The sequence below is a fragment of the Ixodes scapularis genome, unplaced genomic scaffold (genome assembly GCF_016920785.2).
Source record: "Ixodes scapularis isolate PalLabHiFi unplaced genomic scaffold, ASM1692078v2 PGA_scaffold6__148_contigs__length_123643588, whole genome shotgun sequence".
In the NCBI taxonomy this organism is placed as follows: Eukaryota; Metazoa; Arthropoda; class Arachnida; order Ixodida; family Ixodidae; genus Ixodes; species Ixodes scapularis.
The window spans coordinates 16017120-16029041 of NW_024609881.1; the positions used below are offsets into that span (position 1 = coordinate 16017120).

Genomic DNA, 11922 nt, shown 5'->3' on the forward strand with positions numbered 1-11922 from the left:
GATCAGTGAATTTCGGAGCCTACTTTTCGTAGGGAGGCTCGGCTGCTGATGACCAAGTTTAAATAGTGATAATAAATAACACATGTTTAAAAAGGTACCATCGAAACAAGTTTGATGAATCAAGATCCAGTGCTCACATTCGGCGCTTCTCACGTGCATTCTTTCTGCCGGACGCGGACCTGAGTTGGTCCCGGCGCTCGCCTGGCACTCCGATGAAAACAGTTTTTTTTTTCCCCCGTTTTGTCTGTCGCGATCACTGTTCGTTTCTCCTCACTGGCACCGCAAACTCGCGACCGCTATCTGCTTTTCGCTGTCATAGGAGACTTTTCTTTCAAAGATAGATCTTTTCTGCGTGTACTGTGCCTGCTAAAACAGATGTGGTTGCGAAGTGTCGGACCGCGTATACTGCTAGAAATGACCGGACTGAACTGCACACACAAGAGAAACAGAGTCCCGCTCCTTTGCTTTCATGTTCCTGAATGCTTTGACATAAGCTTTCGGGAACTGGGTTAGTTTCACGTTTCGCAGTTTAGTGTTCAGTGGGGCAACCTTCTATGACGGCGACTTGATCACCGACGTGGTAGGCTGTCGTAGGTTGTAAAACTTTGCCTGGTGTTTAACATGACCCCCCATTCCATCGCAGGTAGTCTTGCCATGTCCTGTTGCGCAAAAAAAAATCCACTTCGCTGATGTGTACTTGTTGCTCTGCAACTTATGTAGTTGGTATTGGTTCTTAAAGTGGCTTGCTGCAGCATGAGGTAGGTCACATGAGCATACACAAATTGGATTTCACGATTCTTCAAACCGTTGTCATATAATTTAAGTTACAGGCAATCTCATCCATTCGCAAAAGTAGATGCTACCGAAGGGTCAAACAAACTTGGACGATTTAATTGAACATGTATAATTCATACAGAAACCGCGACGTTTCGAAGGGGGACCCTTCTTCCTCAAGCGGGACTTGAAAAGTGAGACCTTGTAACCGGATTTAAGTCAGACCGCGAACGGGAGCAGCGCGAATCGTATCTGATATACCGATTCAACACGATCGATTACGGAATTAATGAAAATCCAGGAACACTTGCCGCGATTAAAACGTTGTCTAAGAATTAACAGGGAACACCAATGCTCTCCCTGACCAAGTGGCACTCTATTTGCTGGTGGAATTGGACCATTATTTTTTTTTGTGTGTGTGTGTGTGTGTACGAAACAGTGAGCTTTCCACACGCGCTTCTGTGCACGCTGCGTCCCTTTCGTCGGTCTACCCCACTCATATGCGAGATCTGCTAATATTAAATTTTCTTTTTATTGAAAAACGAAGCAAATTTGCGCCTTCCGCGCTATGCTGTCCTGCTGCACACAACGTTACTCGGTCTTGACCCTCTGCATGCGTATTTATTTGTATTTATTTTAAGTTTTACTTTAATGTTTTGTGTTTTCAATTTTTATTTTTACTTCACTCTCCGGTACGACGACGGCTTTACAACTATCCGGGGTCATTCGCCCCGCCCTCCCCTGCGCCCCCCGTGCCCCGCGATCTGCTCCTTGTTCCCCTCTCTTCTGTGGCGTGCGGCGCGCGAGGGGACGCGGGGTGACCGTCGCGGAGACGGACGCCAACATCGGCTTACGGGCAATTAGTACCGAAGATGATGTTCCAGAGCCTGTGCCGTCCGTTTATGACCTATTGTACCCACCGCAGTGTCGGAGATCTCATATACGCCTCTTTAGCTTTGAAGCCCGCCGCCCTAACGTGGGAGCGCGCTCAAATAAAACTTTTTTTTTTCCGGGTGTTTAATTTTGTTGTAATATGTTTTTTTTTCATGTCTTTTTACTTTTATTTTTCGTGACGTCACGTCCTCCTCGCCCCATTGGCCGCTTCCTGCTTTGCGCAGTCTGGTGCCCTCACATATATGCCATCTCCTGATGAAGCCCAGCCTCTCGGCGAAACTGTCGTAATACATACACTAAACTCCTAGCATAGCAACTCCGTAAGTACGGATCCCTGACTTATTACATTTTCCCGGTCCATTGTTCTCAAGCTACTCTGCCTCACCTGCATTTAACAATGGCTACCGGCCCCCGCACTGCGGAGCGTCTATCTATGAAGTACCCCAACTGCTCGATCACGACCGCAATCATTGGAGACTCGAAAGCAAAATATACATCAACACTTCAACGCGTACTCCAGCGAGGCCCCCGCATTTATAACGTACAGCGGCGGCCGCTTCTCAGACGTGATGCAGCTTTTAGAACATGTGCCAGAGACTGTCCGCACTTTAATACTGCGCATTGGAACCGACGACCTCGCCAAGGACGGCGCCCAAGCAAGCCTGGAACACTTCTACGAGCTCCTGAGCTACATTCGAGCAACGAGACCAGAGATTGGACACATATCTACATCGGCCTCGTCTTGCCCCGCAGTGCGAACCGCCGCCGGCGCTTTTTGAACCACCATTTTGTATGGTGGTTTAACAAGCAAGTCACCAAATTCAACATCGAAGTGAGCAAAGTCTGTTGACTCGGGCACCTTCTACACTCACCACGCCTTCTCGGAGCTGCGAGCGCGACGCGTCCTTGCAGCCGATGGTCTCCACCCAAGTTTTGAGGATGTAGCCCTTCTGGCACTTCATTATCAACAGGTCATCATGAAAAACGTCAACCAAGAACCAACAGGATGGGGCGACACCCCGCCAACTATCGGAACTCCCGATGCGGCCGACACGGGAAGCCATACTTCGCCCAACACAGTTCACTGTGGCACACAGTCAACATCCACCATGCCAAGGACGCCGCAGTCGTTCGATGTCAACTTGCGACAGAGGAAGAGCTTCTTGAGGGATGACCACACGTTCCAGCAGTGCAACCCAACTTCCCCAAGACAATATGGCACCCGCCCCGAGAACCAAGAACATCTGCGCCCTAGCGTTCCGGTGCAGAGCTCCGTAGAACATCCCCATCACCCCCCGACCGCCGACGGGTACCCGACGCTCGCCGAGAGTATGACGCCCCAGTTACCCCTACGACAGAGAAGCGCTATGAGACAGTACAACCTCCGCAGGGCAGCTGCTCCAAGTCCCCGCCCAAAGGAAGATTGACCACGAATCGGTGAGTCCGGTTCCCCCACTCAGAATTACAGTGCCTTATTTCTAAAACTACGAAAGTTATCCGATAAGCGAATCAGGCACGAGCTTCATCAATCAACGCTGCAGATGTACCTAAAGGCAGGAATCACACCAAAAGGATTAACCCTCTCCCTCCCTCCCGCTACGACAAACCTTGATGAACACGACCGTGCGGCTTGGCAAAACGTTCTCCTGGAGGCCTCTTTTAAACTAGAGTACAAATTTCTATCAATCATAGCGAAAAACAGATAAATCAATTAACTACTACTACAACCGCCCTCCTCCGCTCGAATGACCGCCTGTCGAAAGAGGCAATAACAACCTTAAAGGGAAACTCCGCTTCATTTTTGATATTTAGAAAACTATGTAGCCCTCTTCAGTATCATATAGAAAAACCCCATGTCAAATATAACGATCTAATTTTGTTTATATATTTAATAAAGTGGCCAGCAAACATTCAAGCGAGCCAAGTCGCCGAAATCTGCCAACTCTAGCGTGCGACGCGAGGCGCAATCATCAGCGCAGTCAATGCCACGGAGTTGGAGCAGCCGACATTGAGCCACTACGTCAGAGGCATGACTACGTCATTCTCACGTTTTGTTTGTTTTTACTTCTCAGATCGAAATTGAACGATGACGTCATGAGTTTCTGCTCCCGGCGTTGGCTCAACGGCGTCCACGTGATCACGGTAACGCGGATGCGCTAGTTTGCGCTGCCCTGCGCGCTTATCGGTCTGTTTCTCCGCTCTCACTCTCCTCTTTCGTCTCCTCCACTTCCCCCTCTCACCCGGAGCCGTCACCGTCCATGCCATGCGAAGCGACCTGCCCGCGCAACACCTGCCCGCGACGCGTGTCTTGTCCCTCGCTTCCACGAACGTCACAAGACCACGTGGTTCGACGTGACGTGTCATGACTCTGACGACACGAGACCAATGTTGCGTGACACAACCTAAGTTTCGGTTTCGGTATCAGCTGCTGTTTAAATTAAGATTACACAAATATGACTCCACATTTCGCGAATCCGAAGACGTAGAGCTGTTTAGTAGTGCTTTTCAGATTATTGCGAGCCGCTACGCTGGTTGAAACCTTGAGGGCGCGGCAACTCGGAATACCGCTTTTTAATTTGTTTTTATTCGCTCAGTAAACCTGTCGTTTTCTAAGTACAACAATGCCTTATTTAGACGTTCCCTCTTTTCAGTAAAAATGAAATGTAGCGTACTAATCTTTATTGCATGCAAAGCCGAGTGGATGTAAGTTGGGCAAATTCGAATATCCGGTTCGCAGAGTGACAAACTTTCCTCGTGACAAAATACCCTATGACAAATGTTCCCCTGTGACGAACGAGCCTCTACCAGTTGGCCTATGACAAATGCGCACATGACAAACGGGCCTACACCCGAATCGAATCAAGATTTAACTATTTTTACTGGTAGCAAATGGGTAGGAGAGGAAAGGCAGGAAGACAGGCTGCGTGCGGTCGGTCCCTGCTCGATTCAATGCGCTACGCTCGCATTCATGTAAACGTAACCATAGTCTAATTAGTAAAGCTGAAATTCCTAGACATTGAATTCCTCAGAAAAAATTGTTTTCGGAAGAGTCGAACGCCGCTATTTTCCATACATGCCAGAAATGCAATACAGAGTGTATTTCGTATCACCTTATCCCAGACACTGTTGCGTGGCAAGTGCACGGCACGTGCACGTTCCAAGCCGCATAATGCCGCGCACATCACAGTCTACTTGTGAAAGATGAAGTTCCTAGAAATTGAGTCCTCAAAAAACAATAGTTTTCAGGAAAACCGAACGCTTTTCCCCTCCATGCATGTCAAAGATTTAATACAGCGCGAATTTCGTAACACATTTTTCCAGACACTGTGGTCTCGTAAAACATAAATAAATAAAAGTTGAAGTTGACGAAATAATTTAAAGCTAGCGCCCGAGTTCTCGAACAGCCATTCTTCAAGCAGCTTTTTTTTTTTTTTTTTCATTTTCTTTTTTTAAATTATTTTTCTTGTTTGTGGTTTGCCGAGGCCATGTTGCAGATTTTGCAAGTAGACACTGTGACACCTTAGACTAATCATTGCCTTCATCGTTTAACTTGAATTAAAAAAAATTCCCGTGGCTTAGCTCAGCACGATATACGTAGCGTGAGCTTAGGTTCAGCTGGTTATTCTTAGCTTTCCTGGTTGTCTAGGATTAGCTTGATTATTATGCTTACTGCTGCTTCAATAACACACACACACACGGTATACGCATTATGTGACACCCTCAGGCCTGGCACTACTTACCGGCGTCAAGTCTTTCATGTGCCACAGTCTTTCACACACGTCGCACACATATTCAAACGGATTGTTTACGAAGTCCGTCTCGAAGGTCCGAGTCGCACTGGCGCTTTCGCTAAGTTTCACCGTATAGTCAGTCAATCGGCGAGCCTTGACGTCATCGACGGAGTCTTGTTGTTGCTGCTACTGAGGTGGTCGCGCACGTCGCTCAGCCTCCTTGCGACGCCACTTTGCTAGACGTTCCTCCCTTTGCTCCGATGTCTCCGCAGCACGTTTAGCCTTCTTAAGTTCGGTCTTCCTACGCTCAACCGCGAATTGCCGCGCAACTACTTCGGGATCCGATGAGCTAAGCATCGCCGCTCTTCTGCGCCGCTGAGGAGCAATTTCGCTCTCTTTCTCCAGGGCTATAGGTCTGTTTCTCTCGGCCAGGGGGAGCTGTAGCGTTCACGAGACGCGACCACAGAAGAAGCGCTTCCGATAGCGTCCGCGAGACGCGACCATTTAAGGGTGACGTGAAGCGGCGTCCTAGCGTCCCATCATGTACACTCCACGGGCGTAAACTAGCGTCTGTAGAGCTTCCCTCGGCGTCTGCTCGCGTCTGTCGCGGCTATGACGTCACTCCTCTGGGATGCGAAGATCGGCGAGGCGCTCGCAATGGCTGTGCGCCGTGTGACGTCACTGCTGCTCGCGCTTGCGCAGCACGGAGCGCGGCTCATGATACCCACGCGAAACTGCTCAACCTCGGCCAGTGTAGCTCACGCTACAAAAATGATAATTTTTGAAACGATATGCAGCGCAATGCGTACGACAAGGAAGATCTTGAAATAGAATCGATAATTTCAAATACATTTCACTACTGACTTACAAATACCATTAGAAAATTTTATCTTGCTAGATATTGGAGTAGATGTCCTAGCAAAAAAAGTATATATCAAGAATACAACTTGTACCGCAATACTGTGACACCTTAGACAGCTTATGGTAACTGAACATCACAACATAAAGAACCAAAGCGGCGATATACATTTTTTATAAATGATAGATACAAATGAAGGGCTTATGGCACTGCTTTATTTGTCCCAGTCGCCGTAACGAAAGTTGCTTCCTTGTTAGCCACGAATGCACAATTTGCTCTTAAGGTTGCTTTCCATCTTCCTCATTTTCGCACTCCATCTTTTGAGAACTTTTTGCTCTGCTGCAGTGCATGAATTCTAAGAAAGAAAATGAAATTCTGGTTTTATAACAATCAAAACACAAATGTAAAGGTTCCAACAACTTCGTTTTGCTGGTAGCCGTTTTTCTATTTATTCCACTACACTTCTCGTGCAATCAAATGCGTGTTGAAAGATCCACCCCAAAAGAGGCACTAATATGTACTTTTAGAGCGCAGCTCTTAGGCGCCCATTTCCAAGTTGATCGGCGTCGACGTAACCGCGCGCGTTGCATTACGGGACGTTTCCCGCTAAGGTTAGCGGGGAAATTTTCCCTTTAAATTTAGCATGGAAATATTTACGCTAAGTTAAGCGCCAAATTTTTTCGATAACCTCTAGCTGGGAAATTGTTCCGCTAAAGTTAGCGGGGAAATTACCGCTAAATTTAACGGGAGAATTTTTCCACTAACCCTAGCGGAAAAGTTTCCCGCTAAATTTAGCAGAAACATTTTTCCGCTAAATTTAGCGGGGAAATTGACGTCACGACTTCGAGTGACGTCACTCATGAACGAATTCAGCGGCAGAAGGAGAGGGGGTGGAAAGGAGGAGAGGGGAGAGAAGGAGAAGAGGGGGAGAGAAGGAGGAGAGGGGGAGAGGAGGAGGGGTGTACCCTCCCCTCCTCCTATTCAAGAGCTGCACTCCATACTTCGTTTCAGCTTAGCTCCGAGCGCGGCCTATGTTATGAGCCGAAGGGCCAATCATACAGCGCAAAAAGCGCAGCGTCATGACGTGCTCTCTGCGCTTTATAGAACTAGCCGGCAGAGGAGCACGCACAGAGAGACGGCGAATACCGGCTGGTCCTATCAACTGCAGAGAGCACGCCATGACGTTGTGCCTCTTTCGCTGTTTGATATAACATCGGCCGCGCTAGGACCTAAGCTGGAACGAAGTATAGTTTCGCATTACAAACATTTGTAAACGTCCCTTTTTTCAAATCAAATCGAGGTACTTGGGAGGAGACTTCATTTCAGCACTTGCGCCAAACAATATACTTTTATTCTTTTGACTATTTTAAGATTAAAAATTAAAACAGCGCAAGGACACGGACATGAAGAACAAGGTAGGCGAGCAAGGCACTGACTTACAATTGACGTTTATTCGTGCTGACATCGAGTATAAATCCTGCAACGTCAAAACAAACCAAAAGAAAATCCATGACATGGATGCCATGCATCACGCGCCGTTACTGTGTTTCTAAAAAGCAACATTTCTTGTCGGATAAAGCTAGTGATAGAGTGCCGACACAGTTTCCCCCAATCCACCAATTTCCCGAGCTTCAGTATTTTCTCGAGTGAGTTTCTTAATCCTTTCTAATCACCTCACGCTTGTTGAAGACTGAAGTGCAACAACAATCTCGGCAATGCAGCCCAAGATGACCTGACACAACCCTATATACATTATACTTATGCTCTTGCAAGCGACGATGGAGGCAAGCGGGCAAACAGGGCGTTGCCTCGATGATCGCTTGAGAGGCCATAAGTATAACGTTTATAGGTTTGTGTCAGGTCATCTTGGCCTGCATTGCCGAAACTGTCGTTGAACTCCCGTCTTCGACAAGTGTGACGTGATTAGAAGGGGTAAAGATAAACTCCCTCGGGAAATCATTGAAGCGCGGGAAATTGGAAGATTGGGAAAAAACTGTGCCAGCGCTCTTTCACTGTCTTCGTATACGAGAAGGTACGTTGCTTCTTAGACACACAGTAACCGGGCGTGACGATGGCTTAAGGAGCACGTGTCGTCCACGTAATGTATTTTCTTTTGGTTTCTTTTGACATTGCAGTATTTATATTATATAATTATATGCGATGTAAGGGCGAATAAACTTCACCGCCTTGTTCGTCTACCTTGATGTTCTTGTCCATGTCCTTTCGCTATTTTAGTTTTTAATCATTGAATACCAACTAAAACAAACTCCTGCATTAGTCGACTACTTTAATAAAGGTGCCGTGCCACTATTTCTGGGCTTTCATTAAATAACGCTCAGCATTAACCTTTGACGTTCACAACCTACGAAGTGTGGGCTAGATTACTTCTCGTAATTGTCACCATCTTTCTGGAACGTGGACGAAGGGGGCCGAAGCACCCGCCGAGAAGAGACGACACGCAGCCTGGTTGAGGGTGGACGATGACTGGCCGGAGCACGTGCGCTCAACGGCGTTTATTCGTGTCGTGAACAATGTTGCCCGCCGAGCCAGGCGGCCGCAGACGGGCGGACCGGAGGGGGGCGCCACTAACTTGTTACACTCCTCCCCCCCCCCCCCCCCCCCCAGTTTGTTTTTCCTAAAAACAAAATGCATGAATTAACACACACGGCCGACACCATCTCGGTGTCTGGTCATGCAAAGTCCCGGCCTGTCGACGAGAAAGGTCACCCCGGCGAGTAGCGGTCAGGTGGCCTCCGCTGCCGTGCACTCTGCCTGGGCACTGGTGTCGACGGGCCAGGTGTGGCAACGCCGGGCGTTGCCTGAACCGGTCGCGCTCCACCCGGTGGAGCTGCAGGGACCGGATTAGAGAGTGGCACTGGTGCCACAGGAGTGGCGACGCTTGTCGCCTCCGGGGTGGGTGGTGCTCCGCTGGCCACGACTGGTGCTGTTGTTGGGCCCCCTGCAGGCTGGTCCTCTGAAGCGACGGCCGAGGGTGGAAGCCAGGTCCCGAGGCGTGGGCTGACATGGTCGGCGTGCCGGTGCCAGGTGGTCCCGTCGGGCATGCGGACGAGCAGCGATGAGGCGCTCGCTGGTGAAACCACATGTCCGGCAGACCAGGGTGGGCCAGGACGGAAGTTCCTGGCGTACACCGACGCTCCCGGCTCCGGCAAAGGCCCGGGACGGCACCCTCGGTCAGCAGCCAGCTTCTGCTTCAGCTGCTTCAGGAGAGCCGTGGACCGGAGGTCTGGATGCAAGACGCCCAGGGGGGTCTTGACCATCCGGCCCAGCAGAAGCTCGCAGGGGGCACGGCCAGTGACCTCATGCGGTGTGGTCCGGTACTGAAACAGTACCCGGGCCACCTGGGTCCGGAAATCCCCGGGCTGGCTCCTCTTGAGCTTGTCCTTGAGTGTCTGTACCACCCGCTCTGCTGCACCATTGGAAGCGGGGTGGTACGGCGGAACCAGCATCCGGCGGATCCCATTCCTCTGCAGCCAGTCGTGGTACTCGGCGCTGGCGAAAGCGAGACCATTGTCAGACACGATAATGTCCGGCAATCCCTGCGCCGCGAAGACTTGCCGCAGCGCCGCAATGGTCGCGCTTGCCGAGGGACTGGTGACTGGCAGTGCCTCCACCCACTTGGAGAAGGCGTCCACTACCACCAGGAAGTAGTGGCCCTTGAAGGGTCCCGCATAGTCCACATGCAAGCGGGACCACGGCCTCTGTGGGAACGGCCAGGGGGTGATCTCCACGTGGCGCGAGGCTCGCTGGTTCTCCTGGCAGACCTGGCAGCCTTGCACCTGGTGCACGATGTCCTGGTCCAGGCCAGGCCACCAAACGTGCGACCGTGCCACCATTTTGGTCTTTTCAATGCCAGGATGCCCCGCGTGCAGCAACTGCAGCACCTTGGCCCGAAGACTTTGTGGAATCACCACCCTGGAACCCCACAGGAGGCAGCCTTGCTCCAAGCTCAGCTCGGCGGTCTTGTGGCTGTAGGCCTGGTGACGCAGCTCCTCCCCTCGGGCAACCGCCTTGACCACCTGGGACAGGACGGGGTCCCGGCTGGTCGCCTGCGCCACCGCAGTCCTGGTGAGCACCCCCGGGTAGGCCCGCTCCAGCAGGAACACGTCAGCTGGCACTGCAACGGCAGCAGGCACCTCCGGCAGGGGCAGACGGCTCAGGGCGTCAGCAGGTCCCAGGTCCTTTCCAGGGCGGTAGACCAGCTTGTACCTGTAGGCTGCCAGCGTCAAGGCCCAGCGTACCACACGAGGCGAGGCTTGCACTGGGACCGCCTTGTCAGGTCCCAGCAGCCCCAGCAGCGGCTTGTGGTCCGTGACTGCCTCGAACTGCCGGCCCCACAGGTACTGATGGAAGCGCTGGACCCCGAAGATGAGGGCCAAGCCTTCCTTGTCGAGCTGGCTGTAGCGTTGCTCCGCCGCATGAAGCCGACGAGAAGCAAACGCCACAGGGCGTTCCTGACCATCCTGACCCCGGTGCGACAGGACGGCTCCTACCCCGTACGGCGACGCATCCACGGTGAGGACTACAGGCTTGGCCGGGTCGAAGTGCACCAGCACTGGAGCCTTAACGACCAGCTCCTTGCTGCGCTGGAAGGCCAAGTCCTGCTCCTTCTTCCAGGCCCACTGCTGACCGTCACGAAGCAGACGATGCAGCGGCTCCAGATGCGTCGAAAGGTTGGGCAGGAACCTCCTGTAGAAGTTGATGAGGCCGAGGTAGCTCTGAAGCTCCTTCTTGCTCTTGGGCTTCGGCGCCTTGAGCACGGCCTCAATCTTGTGGGGTGCCGGGGCCAGGCCAGCCTGGGAGATGATGTTTCCCAGGTACTCCACGCTGGGGGTCAGGAACACGCACTTGTCCAGCCTCAGCTTGAGACCGGCGTCCTGCAATCGTGTCAGGACTTTGCGCAGGTTCTGCAGGTGGTCCCCGTCGTCGGTACCGGTAACCAGGATGTCGTCCAAGTACACCGCCACGTGCCTCATGCCCCTGAAGAGGTTGTCCATCTCTCTCTGGAAGATGGCTGGGGCCGAGGCCACGCCGAACGGTAGGCGTGTGTACTGGAAGAGTCCCATGGTAGTCGAAATGGTGACATACTTCCGGGCGGCATCCTGGAGCACCAGCTGCTGGTAGGCATCTCGAAGGTCGAGCTTGAAGAACTTCTGTCCCCCGGACAGAGCCGACCAGAGATCTTCTACCCGAGGCAGCGGGTACTTTTCGACAGTAGCGACGGGGTTGATGGTGACCTTGAAGTCCCCGCAGATCCTGACGCGGCCGTCTCGCTTGAGGACTGGGACAATTGGTGCAGCCCACTCGGAAGACTTGACGGGCACCAGGATTCCCTCTCGCTGCAGCCGTTGCAGCTCCTGGGTGACCCCGTCCTTCAGGGCGAACGGCAGCGGACGCGGCTTGAAGAACCGAGGCCGGGCTCCCTCGGGTACGTGGATGCCGACCGTCGTGCCGGCGAAGGTGCCCACCCCGGGCTGGAACAGGGACTGGAAGTCGGTCAGGAGGCTTGGGACGTCTTTCACCACGTGCAGCGCAGCTTCTTGGTACTCCGGCAGCCGAACACCCAGCGAGTGAATCCAGTTCCGGCCCAGCAGCGTCGGCGACGACCCCTTGGTTAAGAAAAGGGGAAGGATTGCCTCCCTGTCG

The 11922-nt window shown here is 51.9% G+C and overlaps 1 pseudogene; it reads right to left on the bottom strand.

The window, feature by feature from the left end:
* Positions 1–543: 543 nt before the first annotated feature.
* LOC121838388 lies at positions 544–5843 on the bottom strand (annotated as a pseudogene).
* Between the last annotated feature and the right edge of the window lie 6079 nt (positions 5844–11922).